Source organism: Ailuropoda melanoleuca, chromosome 4 (assembly GCF_002007445.2).
Source record: "Ailuropoda melanoleuca isolate Jingjing chromosome 4, ASM200744v2, whole genome shotgun sequence".
NCBI lineage: Eukaryota > Metazoa > Chordata > Mammalia > Carnivora > Ursidae > Ailuropoda > Ailuropoda melanoleuca.
In genome coordinates, this window is record NC_048221.1 from 32,527,297 (window position 1) to 32,552,003 (window position 24,707).

At 42.3% G+C, this 24,707-nt stretch overlaps 1 protein-coding gene and 1 non-coding gene across 15 annotated transcripts in view; one reads left to right on the forward strand and one right to left on the reverse strand.

Annotated features, from left to right (window-relative positions):
- The window catches only part of MAGI1 (membrane associated guanylate kinase, WW and PDZ domain containing 1), a 671,552-nt gene that overhangs the window by 573,170 nt on the left and 73,675 nt on the right, over positions 1–24,707 (reverse strand). The window lies entirely within an intron of this gene.
- On the forward strand, positions 11,297–11,358 carry LOC117802115. Its single transcript, XR_004625167.1, has one exon. It is a non-coding gene; the product is annotated as a U7 small nuclear RNA (small nuclear RNA).

The following is a 24,707-nucleotide window of genomic DNA, read 5'->3' on the forward strand; positions in this document are numbered from 1 at the left end:
ATTTTAATGTTCTGAGGTATGGATGATATGAAAGATGATATAATCACACCTGCCTCTAAGTAGCACCCAACCAAATATTCCACTGAAACCCGGGCAGCCAGAAAAGGTTTGTATGTATGCACCTCTCAGTCGTAGTTATACTGGGCAAATACGTATGGCTGGAAGGATGTCATCCAGGGTTAAACTCAAGTCAGTGCAGTTACAGACAAACACCACATTCATTTCTTGGACTCTAGAGAGCATGCAAAATGGTTGATATGTAAGTTCTCTATTTCTGTGTAACAAATAACTCCCAAGTGTAAAAGCCTCAAACAACAATAAGCATTTATTATCTCTCACGGTTTCTGCAGGTCAGGAATTTGGAAGCAGTTTAGCGAGGTGGTTCTGGCTCAGAGTCTCTCAAGTGGTTGCAGTCAAGATGTTGGCCAGGGCTACAGGCTTGATCAAGTCTAGAGGAACTGCTTCTAAGATGCTTCCTCATAAGGCTGTTGGCAAAGGACCTAGGTTCCCCATCATGTGGCCCATTCCAGGAGGCTGCTTGCATATCTTAATAGGGCAGCTGGCTTACCCCAGAGCAATAATCAAAAAAGGCAAAGTGGGGGCACCTGGGTGGCTCAGTCCATTAAGCGACCAACCCTTGATTTCAGCTCAGGTCTTGGTTACAGGGTTGTGAGTTCAAGCCCCTATGTCCCTGAAGACCTACCTTTGGGAGCGACACACTGTCACTTCCACAAAATCATACTGGCTCAAATGTGGGTCCTACTTGGTGTGACAGGGCACTATTACAAGCGCATGAATATAAGGAAGTGAGAACTGTTGACGTAGGGAGGGCATCTGGAAGGATGGCTACGATAACAGGCTACATCAGAATATATACTCATTGAAACTTAAATTATCATCAAATATAGTGCTTGGAATAAAAGGAGGAAGACGTCTTGGATAAGCCCATGTTTATTAGTTATGAAGAAAACCAATAGGGTATAAAATATGCTCCTAGTCCTTCCAAGAGCTGTGCCTAGGCAAGAAGCTAAGATGGCACATGGAATAATTCGAAAGCAATTAGGGTGACAATCTGATTCTAGATGCAATACAGGTTCAGAAAATGAAGAAGTAATAGGGTGGATAAATTAAGGAAAGGTCTTTCTCCACTCTTTACAAACAAAGGCTTAGCTTAAGTTAGTATCATTTTTTTGAGAGAAAGAAAGCATGCACATGTGCACACGAGTAAGAGGTGGGGGGGGCAGAAGGAGAGAGAGAGAATCTTAAGCAAGCTCCATAACCAGTATGGAGCCCAAAGCGGGGTTTGATCTCACAGCCCTGGGATCATGACCTGAGCCGAAATCAAGAGTCGGTTGCGTAACCGACTGTGGCTCCCAGACACGCTGAAGTTAGCATCTTCAACCACTTATTTTATATACTGCAGGTAGGACTTCTTTGAAATGTTCACTTGATGGTAAGGAAGTGATTTATCAGGTCTAATGGATCAGTAAGTCTAAGAAAAAGGTTTGCAACCTTTTTTAGGGTTGAACCTCCAGCTCTTGATTGCTGCTTGGGTGGTCATTTCAGCCTCTCGTCAAGATCTCAATGTCATGGGATTGAGCCCCCACACCTCCATCCCAACCCCCATCACCAGCCCCTGTGCTCAAAGCAGAGTCCGCCTGTCCCCCTTCCTCTGCTCCAGCCCCTGCTCCTGCACTAGAGCCCTCCTCTAACAAATAAAACCTTAAAAAAAAAAAAAAAAGGATGCAACCTAATTCTACAACCAAGTCCCTCCTCTTTTGGGTTTTTTTTTTTTTTAAGATTTTATTTATTTATTTGAGGGGGGAGGGGCAAAGGCAGAGGGAGAAGCAGACTTCCTATTGATCAGGGAGTAAAACCCACTGGGCTGGATCCCAGGACCCCGAGATCATGACCTGAGCCGGTGCAGATGCTTAACCAACTGAGCCACCCAGGCACCCCTTGGTCTGCTTTCTTGATGCTAGATTGCTGAGCTGACAGAAAAGAATTTTTTTAAAAAGGAAGTCAGAGGGCGCCTGGGTGGCTCAGTCGGCTAAGCGTCTGCCTTTGGCTCACATCATGATTCCAGGGTCCTGGGATCAAGCCCCACATCGGTCTCTTTGCTCATCAGGTAGCCTGCTTCTCTCTCTCCCTCTGCAACTCCCCCTGCTTGTGCTCTCTCTGTCTCTCAAATAAACAAATAAAATCTGAAGAGGAAAAAAAAAAAAAAGGAAGTCGGGGGGATCCCAATGGGGAACATAAAAATTATCCTGTGAGTAAACCGCAATAAGGAATCTTCACCAATTTGATCTGTGTCCTACAAGTATTTATGTAACACCAGCTACTATAAGCTAGTCACTGTGCTGGGTACTAGACACACAGTGAGAACAAGACACCTACCAGTCCTGCTGCCTACACTGTTTCAGTTTATCAGGAAAGGGGAAAAAAATTTTTTTTTAATTCTCATAGAGGAATGATGAGTGATACTATGACAAGGAAAGCAAAGGGAACTATTAGATCGCAGAGGAGAAATGACATTTCCCTCAATCTAGGATATGGGCAAAGAAGGACACCCTGATTAAATGATAATGAAGCTAAAATCTGAAGAATGTGTAGGAGTTAGCTGGAAAAAAAATAGGCAAGAACGAATATTCTAGGTAGAGATAAATACGTGTTTTCAGGTGAAAAGCTGGAGAGCAAGAGAGGTTTAAGGAACTGAAAGAAGTTTAGCAATTAGAATGTACAGTGAAAGGGGGCAAGTGGAAATAGGAAAGAGGAATGTTTTGGCTGATGGAATTCCCTGCAGCAAATCCCAGCAAGAGGTGCAGTCTGTTTCCTCGCCCTTTGAATTTTGGCTGGCCTGGCACTTGCTTTGAGACCAATTAAATGTGGTGACAGTGGCACTGAGTGACCTCTACAGCTTGGGCATCAAGGGACCTTGCCAGCCCACCTTTGCTCTTTTGAAACACCAGCCTAAATCCATCAGGTATGGAAGCCAATCTAGCCTAATAGAGGACAAGAGCCCCTGTGTTAGAAAACCACCATGCCCCAAGGCACAGCCAGAACCAAAGGCCAGACACATAAGGGAGCTCACCTCGGACCTTCTAACCCGGTGGCCCCTCCAGCTGGACACAACAGATGAGGAAGCCCACGTGAAACCAGCCCAAGAATTATCTGGCTAACCCAAAACATCATGAGAAGTAACAGATTAGGGGTGCCTGAGTGGCTAAGTCGGTTAAGTGTCTGCCTTAGGCTCATATCATGATCCAGGGTCCTGTGATCGAGTCCCACATCCGGCTCCCTGCTCAGCTGGGAGTCTGCTTCTCCCTCTCCCTCTGACTGCCACTCCTCCTGCTTGTGCTCCCTCTCTGTGCCAAATAAATAAATAAAATCTTTTTAAAAAGAAAAAGAAATAACAGATTATTGGGTGTTGGTTTTTTTCTTTAAGCCACTAAACTGTGGCATTTTTGTTAGGCAGCAAACAGAAAACAGGCCAGGCCATGGGGCTCCAGATTAAGGATGCTGACCTTCATCCTGAGATCGATGGAGAGCCATGGAAGGGTTTTATGAATGGAATAACATAATCTTAATCCATGAGTACCACAGACATAGTACCTAGGCCAACAAGCTCTCCAAAAGCCTAAAAAAATCTTATAAACATGGTGGCAGGAAGGGGATGGATTAAGAAATACAAAACAAGGGGCACCTAAGTAGCTCAGTCAGTTAACCGTCTGCCTTCGGCTCAGGTCATGATCTCGGGGTCCTGGGATGAATTCCACATCAGGCTCCCTGCTCAGCAGGGAGTCTGCTTCTCCATCTGCCTCTGCCCCTCCCCTGGCTTGTACTCTGCTCTCTCTCTCAAATTAATTAATTAATTAATTAAAACAAAATCTTTTAAAAAAATACAAAATAAAAATGGCAGAATCAGAATGCACTCATGTTTCATTAGATGTCCGCAATCCATAGCAGGTCAACCGCAAATCAATTCTCATGTAGTTACATATATTTTCATCTGGAAATATTTCATTCAAATGTTTGAATTAAGATATTTGTATCGGTTTGTCACGGAGGGGGGACTTTCCAAAATGCCTTACGCCCTAACTGTCTTTAAAAGGCAAAGATGGAAACAGAACCGCTCCGAAGTGGGTAGCAAGAAACAGACAAAAAGGCTCACCGCAACAACGGGCTGATTGTCAGTACGGCAAAGAAGAAACCATATTTGCCTTGTGAGCCAAAAATAAAATAAAGTCAGCAAAATTTTAGTGAAGCTATTAAAAAAAAAAAAAAGGCTAATTTTCGCTAGATAGTATCCTTCATCCTGATGATGGGCAAGTTTGTACAGCTTCCCAAAAATCAAACCCAGACCAGTGTGGCTATAGCAGCGAAGAGAATCCTGTAAGGGAAGTCCACTAGCAAAAGAGAGGACGACCTGTATTCTGGAATCTAAATTCCAGTAGCCAGTTATTACCACTGTTTGAGATTTCCAAGAGCTGTCCAAAGAATGGCAAGCCAGACAAATACCTTGAAAATGCTTTCGACCCATTTGCAGACCCCAGCCTGCCCCCCTGGTCACATCTCCCTTGCCCTTTTCCCTCATATTTCTAAGACTTGCTGGCTTTGTCTGTTTTGAATGGCAGTACACAGTGTCCAACTAAGGAAATCCCCTTCTTCCCCAGCTGGCTCACCAGGAAATTGTTTGGAAGTCAGCTTTTTCCTGGAGGTAGCCGGCTGCCCACAGGGAGAGAGGGAGGATGTCTCTGGGGCGGAGAGTACTCCCCTGGCTAGCCGATTCACCGACAATCCATGTGGTCTGACCACATGGCCACAGGCAATCTTCATAGAGTGAGGCACCTGCGTCCATTCTGTGCCCGCGCTGTGGCTTGCTGTGGATGCTGTGGATACGCACAAACACAGCTCACTCTCCCTCACCTGCTAAACAGAATTTTTAGGCCACACAGACAGATAATTAAATTACCTCAAAATTAAATAAGATTTTTACCTAAAGGACAGTCTTCTGATTCCTTTATAGCCCAAAGAATTAGACATAGGTTCAGTCAGGCTATCCATCAATTCAGTGAAACACAAAAAAAAATGGCAATTTTTCTATGTTTTATTTAATGTTATTTAATGCAGTCAGTGTTTGGGCCTTTTTTTTTTTCATTTTGTTTTGCTTATTTTTTACAGAAAGAGCAGTTGTCAGAAGCAAAAGAATACGGACAAAATATTACTCTTCTAAGGACAAACTATTTCACCAGATACTCTGACCTCAAGTATATTCCATATTTTTAAAAAATATATTCCATATTAAATGTCAGTATCATCATCCTTCCAGTATCATCATCCTTCCTCTCAAGTTCAAATACGTACAAGGCAAATAAACTTCTGGCTATTGAGAATTTTTTTCAATTACCCAAGTTACAAATAAAAATAGAGCTGCCATGAGAAAAAGTGAACCATTTCTTTCAATCTAGCTTAGTTAACTTAAGTGTGACTCAGAGGGGAAATTCTGAAGCATGCTTCTTTAACAAAGGCTCTGTTCTCACTGTTTCAGGTACTAATTACACAGAGGCTGGGAGTGGACAAGGTGACCAACCTCTGGATGTCCCCTTCAGTCTCGTGATGGCATCGTTCACATGACAATCACCCCACTCGTCACATTCACTAAGACCTCTTCCTTTTCTGCATTTAGACAGGACAGTTTGAAGCCCAGAAAGAAATAAACTCAAGTCACGAGCCCGCAGCCCTTTGAATGCACATGGCTTCCAGTGAACGTCGGTGGACATCCTTGATTATCTAGGGCCTGAAGATGTACTTGTTCCTTGATGTAACAGTGACATAAGGCTTATTTATAGTTTTCCTAAGACTCATTAAACACTTCCTGAAATGAGACCATGTCACTGAAATCATTTTACTGTGGTAAGCAGGGAGGGCAGGCGGTAGGGGAAACCAGCTCTCAAAGGCAAGAGCAAGGCTCTGCCTGCTGTCTTTGTAGGGGAGGGCAGGGTATGTTTTTTACAGAGGATGCAATCATGTAGGTAAACAGCAAGAATTCTCTTCTGATGTTATATCCTGTCCTGCTTAACTCATTAATTTGAGAGACCCTATAAGCCACTAGCGTAAACACTAGAATTAGTAATTCTTTTGTGACCGCCCCTCAAATCATTTCATTATGGCTATGTAGCTAACAAGAAAAATATAAACCAGTCTGCTAATACTTTAACACACATCACACATTCAGTGGTATACTCAGGTCATCAATGAAATACACTCTTTTGAACTTGTGGCCCCACAGCTGGACATGAAGAGTCTTTTTATTTATTTCCCTTTTTTTAAAATCACCTTTTGCAAGTCCTGTGGATTTCCACATGTCTATTATTATGGGCAGGAAAACCAATCTAAAAGAAAACTGTATAATCTTTATTATTTAAAAAAACATACAAAATATGTTTTAACACCAAGATCATTATTTCCCACTCTTTCTTGCTGACAATGGCGGTGGGGGAGGGGGGGTTATCAATAACCAAACAGATCACCAATGCTAATTCTGGACAAACTATAAAGAGTTAAATGCAGACAGCTATAAATGATCTTGAATTACTCACAGACAGAAGTGATAACAAAAAAGTATCCCAAAAAAACCCCAAAACAAACAAACAAACAAGAAGTATCCCAAAGAAACACTGTCAAATGTTTGTAAAGATGGTTCATTTTCTAACTTCAGAGAAAATATTTCAAGGATGAATGGTAAACTATGAGCCTATCTGAATTATTCAGTAGGAGTGACACAGGCTACATAAAATACCATCTCCTACATCCCCATCACTCAGACCGTGTCTGATCTTCTCTGGAATGTGTCCTCTGCACCTAAGACCCTACGAGAAATAAAAAGGTGATTGATTTGGGGAGTAAAAAGACTTAAGCAGGCACGGTATCAAGTAGTTTGGGGATAATGAGGATTTGGAAACAAAACTGACATTCCTCATATTCTTTGAACATTAGTAAGCAGATTGTGGCCACTTGATAAATGATCATAATATTACAAAGTTTCTGGATCATTTTATAGTCTCTGGAGATAAAGGGAGAATAAAATGAGAAAAAGGAATCTTAAGAGACCAACATGAAAAGATCAGGGGAGAATCTTGAAGCATCAGGATGGTAGAGGCTGCTGGCATTTGTCTAAATGTTGTCTATCCTACCTCTGTGCCCCTTAGTAAGAGATCTTTCTCATCACTGGCAACCAGATGTGAGGACCTGGGCTAGGCAACCAGCGGGGAGGGAAGGTCTTAAAACACCAGAGTACATTCAAGAAGTTCTCCAAGCCTCGCTTCTCCTTCTCCCAAGCAAAGCAGAGCTCACAAAGAAAGCAACCCTAGGAACGGCCCCTCAAAGAATTTACTATTTATGCCATGCTTCAACAAGGAATTAGAGAAGTCCACAGTTACTATGCATCTGAGATTGTTTCCTCATCTTTAAAAAGGTGACATTTTGATTTTATTGGATATTATGAATAAGCCAAACAATACATTCAGACCATTTATGACACTGTCCAACCCAGCCAACAACCTGAGGCGTATTGACCATGATTTAGTTTGTTCATTGCACGTTTCAGCAGATCTTCCAACACCTCACAAAGTCCAAACCTGAAACAGCCCCCTCTTACTCCAAAATTCAATGATTAGAGAAAATCTAAGTACCACAATCCTTCTGGCAACTGAAAACATCTTTTGCCTCTTCTCTCCACTACAGCTCCGCCACAAAACATTTGTCATTGGTCATGAGAATAGATCCAAGAGAAATAATTTTAACAGAAGCATGTCACAAAGAATTGGAATTCTACTGCCCTTAGTCTAAACCAAGATGGTTCACTGATAGAGAATTGCACCAAATCGCTCCAAAGCAGGCTTTCTCAACCTTGGCATGATTTACATTTGTGGGTGAGTAATTCTTTGTTGGGGGTGGCTGTGCTGTCTATGGTAGGATGTTTAAGCAGTATCCCTGGCCTCTCCCCTCTAGATGTCAACAGCACCCACCCAGTTGTGACAACCAAAAATATGTCCAGGCATTGCCAAGTGTCCCCCTGGGACAACACCACTGAGAACCACTGCTATGCTAATACCACTGAAATGAGAACCACTGCTCTGAAGTCCTTGGGTGTGTCTTCTCTCATATGTGAATAAACTAACCTCTTTAGAAGTAAAAAGTGTTTCCCAATGGCTTTGGGGAACTAAAGGAAGATTATTAACTTTCTTAGAAAATGCCACTTTATAGGGGAGAGAAAATAACTTTCCTTCTACCCTTCTTGGTTCTTGGCTGGGGCTCTGTAACAAAACATAAACAAGGGAAACACATTCAGACTTATTTAGTGTAACTTCTATGACCACCCGGAGTCTTCATAGGGAAATAAGACCCAAGAAGTGGTTAAACCTGAGCATTTTTTACACTAGGTTTGATGAGGAGTGGAAAGCCGTGGGCAGATGTGACAGGATATGAGCTAAGCATGGTAAACTGGGGGAAACTTAGCAAGGCCTGTTAATTTGAATTCCTCCTAGTGTCCCCCTTCCTTTCTTCCGGGTAAAGGAAGGGCATCTGTCACATGAATGTCACGTTAGCTGTATCAAGGGAAAATCACCAAGTCCCTCCTGCACCTGCCATTTCTCAAACTCCTTAAACTTAAAATATGCACTATGCCAAGGTGTCCTATTTTGGGGTAGTATGTCCTGAAACCCAACACCCTCCTCAACTGTGGCTGGGAGCCTCACCACTCAGCATGTTGCTGTGTACACAGTACAGTCTGTGACAAGTGCTACTGTTACAAATGGTTTATCCCATCGGCAGGAAAGATAGGAAGAAAACCAGCAAAAGGCATAATCCTGACACTAGAGAAATGCTCACTTAAAAAACAAAAATATTCCTTACAATAGATGACTTCCTTTCATTATCTTTTAAATGCCCTCAAACAGACAGATGATCATTCTAGGATCTGAACATAATTTGCATTGTCCCCAAGCCCATTACCATGGGGCCAGAAAGAACGTTTGGCACAATCCTAACTCTAATATAATATGGTTGGCTTCTCTTCTCCTATTGGTCTTTAATTGCCATTATTAAATGTGAGGTCAAAGTTATGTGTACTAATTATTACGGTCAATTTCTGATTTTACAGTTAATTATATCACAGAGAATGCCAGCAAGTACTTCACTTTCCCATCCATAAAATGGGGTGATTACAACACATATACCCTGCAGGGTTGTAATGACGATCAGATTAGTTCATAATTGTAAAATGATCACAATAGTGCTGGCACATATTAAGTACTAATATGTACTTGTTAAATAAAATTAATATTGATCTATTATTTGAACAAGAAATCATGTTTATGCTTGCATTCTTCATATCAAATTGGCTATATTTTTGTGCTGTTTTGGTTTTCTTTTAGTGGGAGGAGACACAGAAAGACTCTTGTGAAATGTACGCTCTGGGCACATGGGTGGCTTGGTGGGTTGAGCATCTGACTCTTGATTTCGGCTCAGGTCACGGTCTCGGTGTCTTGGGATAGAGCCCTGAGTTAGGCTCCTTGCTCAGCAGGGAGTCTACCTGAGATTCTCCCTCTCCCTCTCCCTCTGCTCCTCACCCCCCAACCTCCCACACACGCTCTCTTTCTCTCTCTCTCTCTGGAATAAACAAATAAATCTTTAAAAAAAAAAAAAGAAAAAAGAAAAGAAAAGAAAAGAAAAGAAAAGAAAAGAAAGAAAGAAAGAAAGAAAGAAAGAAAGAAACAAATAAATCTTTAAAAAAAAAAAAAGAAAAAAGAAAAGAAAAGAAAAGAAAAGAAAAGAAAAGAAAGAAAGAAAGAAAGAAAGAAAGAAAGAAAGAAAGAAAGAAAGAAAGAAAGAAAGGTAGCCTTCTGTCTCTGAGCTCTCAGGACACACACACTTTGAAAAAAAAGTTTTACAGGAAACATGAATTGTGTTTTTATGTATATGTATATATAAATTCTGGTTAGACATGAATTTCATAACCCACAATCATGAATCGTGTCCTACAGTTTGAAAAACACCCCTTTAGGTGAGTATTCTCCAGAGACTGTTGTATAGAGAAATAATTTTAAGAGATATTAAAGAAAGGATTCTAAGGTCAAATAAATTCGGGAAACAGTTTATTTTATATACTCAAAAACAAGTCTTAAGAAATGTATTAATTCTGTAGAACTCAAAAGGCCCCAAATTTACATGGGAACTGGGATCTTCTTTACTTCTGTTGTAAAAGATTAGCATCACATAGCTGGAGGAATCATAGCTCATTTTTATATTTCTCAAATGAAAGGGTTAAAAAAATTCCCAGAGAGGAACATTCTTCTTGTCTCAGTCTCAAGGCACCGAGCTTAACTCAAGGGAAGTAGTAATTAGGAATCCTTGGTCATCACCAGTAAGTAGTTTTGCAATTTCTTAGTAATATTTAACGAAATGTGACCTGGAATGGTTTTTCCCTCAAAAAGGAATGTACTAGGTAAGCAAGTAAAGACAGCAGAGATTGAAAGTGCTATATAAATGCTAATTGCTTCCGAAAGTCCTTTTATTTTTTGACTCCTTCAGTCATTTATCCAGTCATCTATTAAATATTTACTGACCATCTACTATGCGCCAGACACAAGGTGCCAGAAATATTTAGGGATGGCATTTTCCCGTTTTATTGAAATATCATTGACATATAAGATTGTATTAGTTTAAGACAAACAACATAATGATTTGATATATGTACATATAGCAAAGTGATCACCACAATAAGTTAACATCCATCACCACGCATCGTTAACATTTTTTTTTTAAATAAATAAATAAAGTTGGGGCATCTGGGCAGCTCAGTCAGTTAGTCATTGGACTCTTGATTTCTGCACAGGGATTGAGCCCCACCTTAGGCTCCATGCTCAGTGTGGAGTCCGCTTGTCCTTCTCCCTCCCCCTGCCCCAGCTTGCAGGCATGCTCTCTCTCAAATAAATAAAGTCCTTTTATAAATAAATAAATAAAGTCTTATAAATAAGTAACAATTTTAAAGTCTTATAAATAAGTAACAATTTTAAAGCCATGAAGGGAGCCCTTTGGCTCTTGTTATCTCCTCTCTGCAAGACACTTCTAGAAAGAACACACCCAGCTCATGGAAAAAATAGCGATACGGGCCTAAATTACTCTCTGTAGCATTAAAGAATAATGGAGGAGGGGAAGTGGGAATCCACCAAGAGGGAAATGGTTAGGTATATAGAGCATTCTAATTTTGTTGGATAACATCAAAATGTATAGCTGCGAGTGTTACAGCTCTTTTAGAATTTGTCTAGCAGGTTTTCCGGTCCTCACCGGAAGACCCTCCAAAAAAAAAAAAAAAAAAAAAAAAAGCTGGGGGGGGGGGGGGGGNAAAAAAGTATAGCTGCGTAGGGGGTGTGTGGCTGGCTCGGTCAGTAAACCTTGCAACTCTTGATATCAGGGTTGTGCGTTCAAGCCCCATGTTGGGCGTGAAACCTACTTTTTAAAAAAATAATAATTGATTAATTTAAAAATAATAATTAATTTTTTAAAGTGTGTTTTTTTTTAATGTATAACAGGGTAAATGTTTGTTATAGAATACTGTTGCAAAAAGGTGGGGAAGTATGGGTGAACAGAGAACTGAACCTAAAATCTTCCTGTTACAATGTGTATGAAAAGCAACAAGGAAACTGGAAATCCTTGGTGTGTTAGCACAGCAGTTCTCAAATCTGAGGACACATACAAAGCTGCTGGAGAAGCCTATTTTAAAATGCAGATTCTCCTGCCTCTCTCCTAGACATTCTGATTCTGAAGGCCTAGGGGTGCCTGAGAGCCTGCATTTGTAATGACCACCCAGGAGCTTTGGAGGCCTGTGCTCTATGGACCATCCATGCACTCAATGAAAATTTACTGGCTACTTAGTACATGCCAAGCCCTGCTCTAGGTGCTAAGTCAGAGCAGTAAATAAAGCCACACTTGAGAAACAACCATTAGGATGCTAATAATTTTTTTTTTAATTCTTGAACTTTAAAATGTATTTCTCAAATGAATTTGAAACAATAATTCAACAGCCAAAACTTCCCCCACCTAATTTATTTTTTACATAAGAGGAAAAACACATGAGACAGCTCTGACCTTCAGGTCAGCCCACGGCATGGACACTGGAAGGGAGTGGTATTAGCTGGCCACACAGGCTAGCGGCCACCTGGAGAGGGCTCTGTGAACAAGGCCCTAGCATTTCCTGCCATTCCTGCATGCCTTCCCAGGGAATTAAGGGAGACTACTGGAAACCAGAAATGGTGGTGATAGAGAACTTAAAAAAAAAAAAAAATGTGTTAACTCGTTTCATAAGAAACACAAATTAAGGAACTTTTAGAAATTGCAAGTCCTTCTCTACCTCCTTCTGGATTTTGATGCTGACCTCTGAACTCTGTGCCAGGTAGAATGTGATCCCTGCCATATCTGCATTTTATCATTTATTTCCTCGTTTGGCATATTTAAACTTCACTACATCCTGTTTTGGTCTTTTTTTCCCCCCTTTGGGTACAAATTTCAGCAAGTTTCTCCAGGTTACAGGAAGGCAGAGCCAAGGGTGGAATGAAATTCAGCATGGGTGGGGGCCTCCACCAATGGGGACAACTCAATCCTATTTGTCTTGGCAAGGCATTCAGTAAGCTGTTGGTTATGTCATTTGCCCACAAGTGGGCAGGCCTCACTGTTTTGCAGTCATCCATTTCCCAAAAATGGTATCCTGACCACACACAAGCACGCACGCGCACACACACACACACACACACACACACACACACAGAGCTGCACTGCACCCCATCCAGCTTTGGCTCCAGAATAAGTAGGAAGAGTAAGTAGGACCATGTACAAAGGAATGAAAAACAGAAAAGATACAATCCATGTGGGGGGAAAAAATGTAAGAATTTTAAATACTAAAATATTTGTTCACCTACAGAGTACGAAAGTACAATAAAAAGTGGAGAGCCTGAAAATTTTATCTAGCAAATGAGGTTATACAACACAGTTCTGAAGCTAAATCTAAAATGACAAAAACCATGAAAGCTAAGGACTACCCAAAATTCCGCTGCTAACGTGTTTCATCTCAGGTATTTTATATGAATTAATTTCAATTTATAGCTAAATGTCAAGGAAAATTGGTTTGTTTTCTATATTGTGTTATGTTTGGTGCCCTAAGGCCTTTGGGCCCTGAGTAACTTATAAATAAATAACATTTTATCCTGATTGTTATGTAAAATAATTCCCCAGTTTATGCTTCCTGCATTCCCTAAAGAAAACCCAAATCCTAATGTTGCAAGAGAATTAGATCCATAAGCCCTAGCAAACAGTTCCTGAAAACAAAATGCTAAGATAACAGGCCTATGTCCTTTTATATTTCTTGTTTTATTTATACTAACTTTGGGATTCAAATTTGTAAAACCCCAAACAGAACATGCAATGGCATAAATATCCCCTAAATATAATTAAGGACCCAGAAAAATCATACGATCGACCTAAGATGGGGGTTTGGTGAGAATAACTAACAGCATTTCTCTTAGTTTCTGGCATAAAATAACTTGTGAGGGTTAAAAACCCCATGTTTATATCTTAAAATCATCAAAAGACTACATTGAGATAGTTACCATGAAATCATTATGCTCAAATTACACTAATTATAAATTGCACATTTCTGATTAACTGTTGAAGCTTTTAAGTGAAAGCTTTAATCAGCAATACCCTTTTAAAAATACTTCCCAGTGAGTGCACTGACGATGTTGAACTTTATTTGAGCCCAGGGCTCAAGGAAAAGAGCCCTGTTCAAGACATGTTACCTCCCTTTTGTGACCCTTCTGTGTTCATAGCAAGGACTCCAGGCAAAGGACCATTCTGTCCTGGAATATGCTGGGATAAGACCCACCTCCCCTTTTCCTCAATGATTCCCTTGTCCTGTAAAACCCTAAGTGTTCTCTACTTTCCTCATTAATCAAGTTCTGCCTATTGGAACAGTCTGAATAAAATGCCAGGTGCACTGGCTCTTCCATTATAACAGAGTCCAACCTGCCCAAGTGGAGTTCATAGTAACTGACATGGGAAAGAAAGGCAGAAGGAAAAATTACATTTCCTTACTACTTACAGCCCATTCACAAGTCCTAGAAACAGGTGGAGTGACATTCCTCTAGGAACTCAGCTACCTTCATGTTAACACTTCGCTAAGGGCAAAAGCCAATCTTAGCCCGGCCCCCAGGATCCTATGAGTCTACTTTAACATATAAAAATTCCTTTGGAGGGGCGCCTGGGTGGCACAGCGGTTAAGCGTCTGCCTTCGGCTCAGGGCGTGATCCCGGCGTTTACGGGATCGAGCCCCACATCAGGCTCCTCCGCTATGAGCCTGCTTCTTCCTCTCCTACTCCCCCTGCTTGTGTTCCCTCTCTCGCTGGCTGTCTCTATCTCTGTCGAATAAATAAATAAAATCTTAAAAAAAAAATTCCTTTGGAAATTTCCTTTATCTCTCAACACCTCAAGATATGTGTTAGCAATCATCCCCTGAGCGTATGATCCATCCATATACATCTGAAGAGTCTCATGACTAGGGTTTTATTAGACAGTAATAAATGACACTTTCCTAACAATAGCTAGGCCCCTCAGGGTCCTGGAAACCTTGTTTCCAAAATACCTGGGAGGCTTCGCTATCCCTAACCCCCTCCCAACTGGAAAGCAGATAATAGGGCACTCCTCAAGACCCCCAGTGCAGCTCTTTCGGCCCACAGGTCCTGTCCCTGTGCTTTAAGAAAACCACCTTTTTGCACCAAAGACGTCTCAAGAATTCTTTCTTGGCCATCAGCTCTGGACCCCAACATCTCTCCTGCATCAGTACCTTTGAGATGAGATTAAAATCATTTCATCAGTCTCACTAAACTCCAGTTTGTGTTAGACCCAAGAGCTTGAAAATTCTTGCAAAGTTTAGTAAGGCAAACTCAAAAGCATCAAAATCCATGTTTAAATTTTAGAAATCTTTCCTTTTAAAGATAAGGGCACAATTCAAAGTGGCTGTTTATTCAACGTATTTGTATTGACATGTATTTGTCATGTATTCAGTGTACGTAAAAAAAACCATTGTGTCACAGCGAAGACATCCATCTTCAATCCACACATTTAAAAAGCCATATATGCCTAGAAATAATATTAAAGCAATGGCTTAATTAAAATTTAAACTGCTGGAATTTTTTTTTTTTTAACAATTAGGTATCTGATTTGATTTTAACATCCAGGACTCTCTTCGTAGGCACTGAGAAAACAAATCCTCCACGTTACGGATACACTTTCTATGTTCACGCGGCTCAAAGCAAAGTGAGTGCACTGAGTCATTCACACTCCTCCAATGGCCCCCTCACCACCTAAGAAGATGACAAGAGCTGACTGAATGAAGCCCAGAGAGCGCGAGAAGCAAAGAAAGCAACTGTCACTCCTGCAAGTGTGTCCTCGCCAGACCTAGCATTGGGTATTCTTCAAAGCACATCACTTCCTTCACACACTTCCATTGCAGCCAGGATGACATTCGGCTATAAATTCTTATTCACCCAACTCGTTAAAATGCAAGTGTGCACGTGTCATATCAGATACATTCCCAACACCTGCATAATAAACCCAAGCGGACTCTGTGCCCACTGTGTTGGCTGCTCTATTCTAGAAGAGGGCTTGACACAGAGTAAGCACCCACTAAACCTTTGCTGAATGAATCAATAAGAGCCAAGCGCTATTTCTGTTGTCATTACTACTATTTGGCAGGAAATTGCTACATTTCTGTTTGGTATATCATTTTACTCTCTCTCTCTCAAATAAATAACTAAAATATTTTTTAAAAAGGCGGGGAAGGTGCCTGGGAGCTCAGTCGGTTAAGTGTCAGCCTTCAGCTCAGGTCATGATCCCTGGGGTCCTGGGATGGAGTCCCAGGCCTCAGCATTGGGCTCCCCACTCAGTGGGGCATCTGCGTCTCCCTCTTCCTCTGTCCCTCCCCACTACTCGTGCTCTTTCTCTTGCTCTCTCTCTCTGAAATAAATAAATAAAATCTTTAAAGAAAAGAATTTTAAAAAAACAAAACAGACTCCACCTTCCATCTCAATCATCCATTAGACCGTCCAGGTTTACAGCTTCATTTTACCCAGACTACAGTTCCTCAAGAACAGGGAATGTGCCTTGTATGATCCTTCAGAAGGAGGAGCACAGTTTAATATTTAACATAAAGGCAGGCCCAGGGCTCAGTTGAGGTATGAGACATGCTTCCAGGTTTCTAAGACCCAAGACGGTCCAACATTCTATCCAAAGTGCCAAAGACACCAGGAAGTCGCTCGTTTGCTGAATTCACTTACGGTCAGTCTCTGACAGCCCTTCTGGATCACCTGAACCCCAAAGTAATACAACTTTTCTCTAGAAAACAGTAAACTGGATCAGGCCTGGTCACTGTATTGGTTCGTAATTTTTTCAGAACTTACCAATTTCAAACAACAGAAATGAAAAAGCCACATCCAGTATCAAAAATTAGACACACAAGTCAGGATATGAAAGTGCAGTGAGTGCACCCAAGGTACACAGCTTAGAGTTGGCTGGAACTACCTAGCTTAACTGCAGAGATCCACTCCTGGAAGGGAAAAGATCTTTCTAACACCTGTAGCCAGCCATGGGAAACATACAGCCTGGGTGAACTCCGTGGTAAAGGTCCTCCATGTGGATATGCACCTTGTCTCACGGATCCAAAAAACTAAAACCCACCAGAGTTGCACCTGTCCTAGCAGGAGAATGACACCCTGAGAAAGTCAACTGTGAATCCAGGAAGTAGGGGGTAAGAGAAAAGATTAACTTGAGTCTTGCAAGACCGGGGGGGGGGTTACAAACAGCTACTAAAAATTCAAATGTCAATTATTATGCCAAAGAATTGCTCAAGGGGAAAAAAATTAGAACCTTCCCTCTCAGAGAATTTGTAAATCCCTCTTCAACAGGCTGGAATGGAAATTACAAAATTCCACCCCCTAGAGATTGCAAAGTCACCAATGGAAAAGAAAGGCCTGCCTCCTTTAAGTCACTCAAAGCCCCAGCCAGAGACAGCCCTGCCTTCTGCGTCCTCCATAGGGCAGTGACGGTCTACTTGGGGACAGGTAGAGGGCTGAGGAGAACCTCAAGGACAGAAGGTCTCCACCAGGATTTGATTCACTAAACAAAGTAACAGAAGAGCAAGGGCTACGTTAATGAAATCTCCCCCAGTGCCCTGGTCCTGTTTCTCCCTCCCAAGGGTTCTGTGTCCAGCCGGACTGCAGCAGGGCTGTCGGACCGGGTGTTGGCAGAGCAACTGAATTTGACATGTTGTCCCTCCTTCATCGATTTCAATTTAAATGACAATGTAGTTAAAGGAAACCTTTTCCTCCTTTATGGATCTGAATCTACTTTTCCAACAAAATCCTGTTAAATGTAGATACAGATCAAGTATTTCCAATGAAACTGTAGCATCATCCAAAGTGAGATGCTACTGTAAGCGAAAATACACACCTAATTTCCAAGATGGGATGAAGAAAAAATGTAAACTATCTCATCAGTAACTTGATATTGACTACCTGTTGAAATGATAATGTTTTGAACAGATTTCATTAAATACAGCAAAATTTAATTATAACTGAATTAACAAAAAGAATTTATTTATTAAAACAAGATTGTATTATTTTATTTTAAAGATTTTATTTATTTATTTATTCGACAGAGATAGAGACAGCCAGCGAAGAAAGGGAACACAAGCAGGGGGAGTGGGAGAGGAAGAAGCAGGCTCACAGCGGAGGAGCCTGATGTGGGGCTCGATCCCATAACGCCAGGATCACACCCTGAGCCGAAGGCAGATGCTTAACTGCTATGCCACCCAGGCGCCCCAAAACAAGATTGTATTATTAATATCCACTAAGCCTGTTCCATTTTATTCCTTTTGTAGTAGCTACCAGAAAAATTTAAATTACATGCAGTTTCCATTATATGTAGACTGGATAGCTCTAGAGATTCAAATCAGTTTATATGTTCAGCTTTAAAACTCCCTCTTCATCTTTTTTGTGCCTGGCCTCCTCTGGCAGTCAGATGAAGTCTACAGGCCCTTCTCCGAATGATGGAATGATGTTTATAAATGAGTCGAATAAAATGCACAAGAGTACAGAGGAAACCAATTATACTGAAACATACTTAACAAAATATTATAAAAATACATTTATAATAATGTTTTTTTCTTAATGGAGGCACTGAATAACAAATAAATAGTGGTGAGTCTAATAACCACTGTAATTTCTCAGTAATGATAGACATAAACAAAACCGGAATGCCGTATCAAAATATCTGAGATTTCTATTGATGACAAAGTCATGGGTATCCTTATGCTGCTGTGTGCTGTGGCCCACGATGGTAACTGAAGGAAACGCTCACATTCAGTGAGCAGTGAGGAGGGAAAATGCAGACATAGGGGCACCTGGTGGCTCAGTCGGTTAAGTGCCTGCCTTTGGATCAGGTCACGATCTCGGGGTCCTGGGACAGAGCCCTGTGTCGGGCTCCCTGCTCAGCGGGGCTCAGAGGGTTCTACCCTCTCCTTCCGCCGCTCCCCTTGCTTGTGCTCTCTCACCCTCTCTCTCTAACAAATAAATAAATAAAATCTTAAAGAAAAGAAAGAAAATGTAGATGTAATTTCTAGCCCACCCCAAGGTATGGGTCTCCTGATTTCTATCCAGAGATTGTAGGTTAAGAACACGGTTAATGGGGGCGCCTGGGTGGCACAGCGGTTAAGCCTCTGCCTTCAGCTCAGGGCGTGATCCCGGCGTTATGGGATCGAGCCCCACATCAGGCTCTTCTGCTGTGAGCCTGCTTCTTCCTCTCCCACTCCCCCTGCTTGTGTTCCCTCTCTCGCTGGCTGTCTCTCTCTCTGTCGAATAAATAAAAATAAAATCTTAAAAAAAAAAAAAAAAAGAACAAGGTTATAATACCTGATGAATTCCTGAGTCTGTTTGCCAAAGATGACCCCATCCTTAGGATGTCATTTCACCTTGGCTCATTCCTGTTAACTTGGAGTTCATGACTCACAATTCCTGTTTTGACTACAACCAAACCAATATTATAAGGAAGAGCTTGCACTTGTTTTTTTCCGATACATTTGCTCTCCAAAGGGAACAGGAAAAGCAGAAAAAGAATATATACTTAAAGGGGGGGGATCTTAACTATGTACCAAAAAACCAATTCTTTTGAGTTAATGATTCATTTCTGTGTGTCAGAATATTCAGCAACCAGAAAGACCACATCAATTTCAGCGGCACGTCATACACATTAACTTCATGTCTCCTGGTCTATTTTTATTTACAACACTTCTACAACACTTACTGTGTCCTATATGCACTGTTGGAAGGACTACAAATATTAACTCCTTAATCCTTAATTCAATCCTACGAGTTGAGTGCTATTAGTATTATACCCTTTGACACATGAGAAAACTGAGCCTCAGAGACGTCAAGGAACTTGCCCAGGGTCACACAGCCAGGGTTCTGACAGAGACCAACTGTCTGTGATGTCTGTGACAAGGCAATGGACCCTCAAGACTCTGGTCATTACAAATGAGCCAAGGTTATCACCTTACCTACCACCTTCATTCCCTGCTTCTAAATCACTCACTGAAAAATTCAAGCTAGATGAGGTAATAAGGAAGACCACTTTATATCTCCTGGCCTACTCACAAGCAGTTTTCAAAACTAAACCAAATGGATTCCTTTGTGAGGAGAAATAAAGCTCCTCAGTATCTTAGGACAGTGAATGCTCCTAGGCCTGGCATTTTTTTTCCTACTCTTATCTAAACTATGTTCCTGGAGAATCTAGGCCTAGTGATAAGCCAAATTTCGACCTCACCACACCAGCTTAAGAGCAATTACGCACACACTCGAGAGTTAACCAGCAGAAACCCAGGCTCCTCAGGATCCAGTCATTGTTGACTCGTTGTTGCCAGAACAAGGTAAACTCTGCCTGTGTCAGGAGCCCAACAAGGAAACCAGCCCTACAGGTGGGTCCAGGGAGGCAGGTTTACAACGAGTGGCACATTCTTTCCTTCTGAGAACAAGTGAAGGATTGTCTCCATGTGGTGCTGGGCGCACTGGGCCAGAGAAGCCTCTCTCACACCATCGTCTCAACACACAAACACGTCAGCTCGCTGCCACTTTCTAACACCTAGAGTAAAATGGCTTTGAATGTCAACCAGGAAAAGGATGAGGCAGATAATGTTACAGCCACATTTATCTGGAAAAACAATGTTCATTTGGTAAAACTGAACTACAGCGAGAATCTTCAGGGCAGATACAATCAATAAATATTTGTGGCTTCCAAAGCCTACTGCTACCTTTGAAAAGGACTCTTGGACCCATTTTAAAGCGTCATCTTGGCTGTGTGAACTGCCATCCCCTTTCTGAAATGATAGAGTCCCAGTGGTCGCTATAATATTAAATAAAATGACTTCATTTCCGCCAGAGAAATATTTTTACCTCAACCCCCACACTCTGGCACTCAAATACACACAGGACTCCAATATCAGGGGGCAAAAAGTCAGGCCTAATAGGCCTGGATCGTTCTCAGATTAACAACCTTGGGGGAATAATCCTATAAGAAAATATTTTCAAGATTTGGGGTAATAACATTTTTGGACCAGATGAAATTTGTTAGAGTTTGCACTTTTGTTTCTAAAAACTTCTGAAGTCATTTGTTTCCCACACTTTTTCTCAGAAGCTCCTTTGTGGGAAAGAAAGCCAAATCCTAGGCAGCAAGCCAGCTCAAACCGGGTTGCTCTGAAAGAAAGCCAGCCCCCGCCGAGGCTGGGCTACTTGGCCAGCTCTCACCAAGGTGGTTAATTTTTTACCTAGGTAGAGCCAGAGGTATGGACATGGAAAATGTTTATGACACCGCATATCATGCCACAAGCAAGACACACAGAGAGAGTGGATGGCAGGATCCCAGGTCCATTGCTTCAAATTACAGAGGAAGAGTTAGGCCAAACCGTGCAATGGTTATCTACAGAGAGAAGAATGAGGGGTGTGGTCTCTGGTTTGGAGGACCAGAGGGAAAGCGGCAATACTGGGATTAAGGACATAGATTCTGGAACTAAACTGCCTCCCATGCAAACCTCGGCCCTGCCACTTATTACCTGAGGGATCTGCGTTAGTCCCAGCACTTAAAACACTAGCTGCCTCAGTGTCTTTATCTGTACCTCAAGCAACAGCCCACCGGCAGCTGTAAGAACTAACGAATGAATACAGGCCGGGCATTCAAAGTAAGCGCAAATCTCACGTTTCATTTCATAACACTCGTCATTTTTAACATAACCCTCATAATGAATGTTAGGATTGCTGCCTCCACAGAGAAAAGAATTGAGTCCTGGAGAAATAAAGGACCCTGCCCCAAATTGGACAACTGGAAAAAAAAAAAAAAATGAGAGGGGTGCCCCCAGGCTGGCTCAATCAGAAGAGCACACAACCCTTGACCTCGGAGGTCATGAGTTCCAGCCCCACACTGGGCATAGAGATTACTCAAAAAACATAAAACATTTAAAAATCTATAATGAAAAGAAACTACGTCAACAGAGGCACACCTGTCTATGAATGCAAGAGCCCAAGCCATGTGAACCTTCCTCTCTTGTCTGGCTCTTCTTTCCTTACCTTCTCTTTCAAAAGAAAGGAGGCGGGAAAGGTCGAGAAAACGTATTATGGATGCACTTTATTAAATGAATGAAAGTGGCTTCAATGACAAAATGCAAGTCAAACTGGGAAGCTGCAAGCCGGGGGCTCCCCAGGCCCTACCCCTCCAGGCCTGGCAGGTGCCCCAGCAGACTGGAGAGGAGTCTGGCTGGGCAGGACACAGGAAGCAGAGGGAGGCCATGATCAGAGCGAAGCCACCAACAAAGCCACCGGGAGGAGGCCGCTCCGGGCTTTTCAGGGGTGCCTAGTAAGGCTCAGGAGGGTGGCATGAGAAATCTGGGTGTCCCGGGGGAGGAAATGCCAAGAACCCCCATCACTGCCCTCCACTTCTTCCTCCTTGACAGGCTCGCCATGTCCCTCAAAAGAAATACCAATTTTGTGGGTCTTCTCTTCCTGCACATGGCTTTTTTCATTGCGGGGACTGTGCCGGCGCTCTTTCAAATATCAGAATGACAACCACGGGTCTTTTAAAATGCCACCCTCGGTCACCCCGCATGGCGGAAAAGGAAACATCGCTGGCTGCCGTCACAATATTTACCATTGCTGGAGTGTTTTGTTTGTTTTCGGTGGAGGATGCAGAGGGTTGACAAAGGAAAAACAAAACTCCTCTGTGTCAAAACAGGAGCTGGGGATGATTTCCTTCTCTGCTGCCCTTGTGTCAACTGCTCACAAATCCAGAGCAGCCCTGGGCCGGAGGAGTGTTTATGGCCCTGCTGAGCTGTAAACATACCATCCTTCAAAACAATACACTGAGCCCCCCAAACATCAAACCAACGAGGCAGTTCCAGAAAGGATATACTGGGTTTTGACATCGGATGTTCTGAGTGAAATAACTTTGTTTCCCCTAAAAAAAGATAAACAAAAATAAATATAAGAGCGTTCCAAAGCAATGTAGCCAGCCACGTCTTCCTATGACTCACAGCGACCTCGTAACTTCTTTTGTTATGGTAACTATGGGCTGGGAACTATGGGCTTTTTGGTGGATTGATTCTTATACTCTTTAGAGCAGCTCTGTGAGGAATTTCAAATTATTCCCATTTTGCAGATGAGTAGACTGAGACCCATAGAGGTTGAATAGCTGTGTAAATTCACACAGTTTGCCCCAGGCTTTGGGACCTTGGTCTGTCAGATTCTGGAGGCTGGGGTCTAAGACGACCGCCCCCCATTCAGTTAAGGCCTCAAGAGGTCACCCTATAGCCCTTCACTCAGGGCTGAAGCTAAACGCTGTTGAAGCGTTTCAACAAAACACCCAGATGCCATAATGATCAATTTAAAACACTAAAGTCGGCGTATTCTAAATGGCTGAAATTAAAAGATTGCCAATACCAAGCGCTGCTGAGAATGTTAAGCAAGGGAAGTTCATATGTCAGTGGAAATGTCAATTGGAGCAAGAACTTTGCAATGCTACTTGGAATCATCTAGTAGAACTAGACAAAGGCATAGTCTAGGACCCGATCCTGCATTTCCACTCCAGCTACACCCCAGAGAAATAAATTCAAGGGCATTCTGTGCGTACCAAAAAGTATGAATGCCATAATGACAGTAACATTATTCATAATAATCCCAAACGACAAGCAACACAAATGTCATCAAAAGCGGAACATACGTGTACCTGCTGGCATCTCCATGCTGTATACAATGCCATACAAAAATGCAAATGAATGAACTACCATTACGTGCAACATGGACAAAGCTGGAGAGTCACGTGGAGAAGAGATGAGGCCAGGTGCAAAGAATAAATGCTGAATGAACCCAAACAAGCAAAACTCATCAGTGGGGACAGCCGTCAGGAGATAGTGGGGTTCCCTTTGGGGAGGAGCCCGAAAGGGGGCATCTTGGTTGCCAACGCATTCTAGATCCAGACTGGACCACTGTTACTTAGGTGCGCTGACTTTTTGATATCTCATCTCTTGTGCACTTAGGTCTTACGTGATTCTCTTTCTACCTCCCTCTCCCTCCCTTACAAAACACAAAAAAATTCGTAAAACCCTGAAATCTAAACCAGGTTTTTAAGATATGCACAGGAAAAACCAGGTACAACAGAAGACATTCTAAACCTAACTCAGTATTCTTAACATTCAGGAACACCAGCACAGGGAAATCACCTCAGCAGTATTTTAAACGGTGTTTATATTCAATAAAGACCTGCTGGTTGTGGCATCAAAGAGACACATGTGCAACCCATCTCAAGAAGAGGTAGAGACGTACCATGCCTAGGGTTTGCAAGCAGAACTCCCATGTTCCAATGATGAAGTCATTTAGTATTTTGGCACAAAGCACTCTGAGGCAGGGTAAAAACCAAACATTCTCAGCCACGGCTACTTAGGGAAGCAGGGGCTAGCCTGGCTTTAAACGTCCTCCCCGGCAGAGGTAAAGGGATGTCCAACAGTCCTACGGAGGACAACAGGACTCTACCTAATATCACCAGGTAAGTGAGGTAAAAAGCCAATGCCTCTGATCTTGGGAGCAAAAATACACACTTTGTCCCTTGGCCAGCATGCAAAGAATTCTAGTGCTTCTCACATCTGCCAAAGTACAAATAAGGTTTCAAACTCTCCAGAAGCTTCTGAGGGCACAGTAGCTCCAAAGATACACAACCTGGAACTCTCCAGCCCCTTCGTTTGGGTACCGCTTAAAAAATATTTCAGACTTTGGGGCGCCTGGGTGACTCTGTCAGTTAAGTGTCCGACTCCTGGTTTTGCCTCAGGTCATGATCTCAGGGTCGTGGGACTGAGCCCTGCGTCAAGCTCCACACCCAGCTAGGAGCGTGCTCGAGATTCTTTCTCCCTCCCTCTCCCTCCCCCTCTGCTCCTACCCCCCCATTTCTCTCTCTCTCTCAAATAAATGAATAAAATCTTTTTTTAAATATATTTCAGACTCACTTCAAGCACAGGGCTTCAAAGCTTCCCCTGACCTCCACTGCCCCAGTGTTGGGTCCCTTGATCTTCT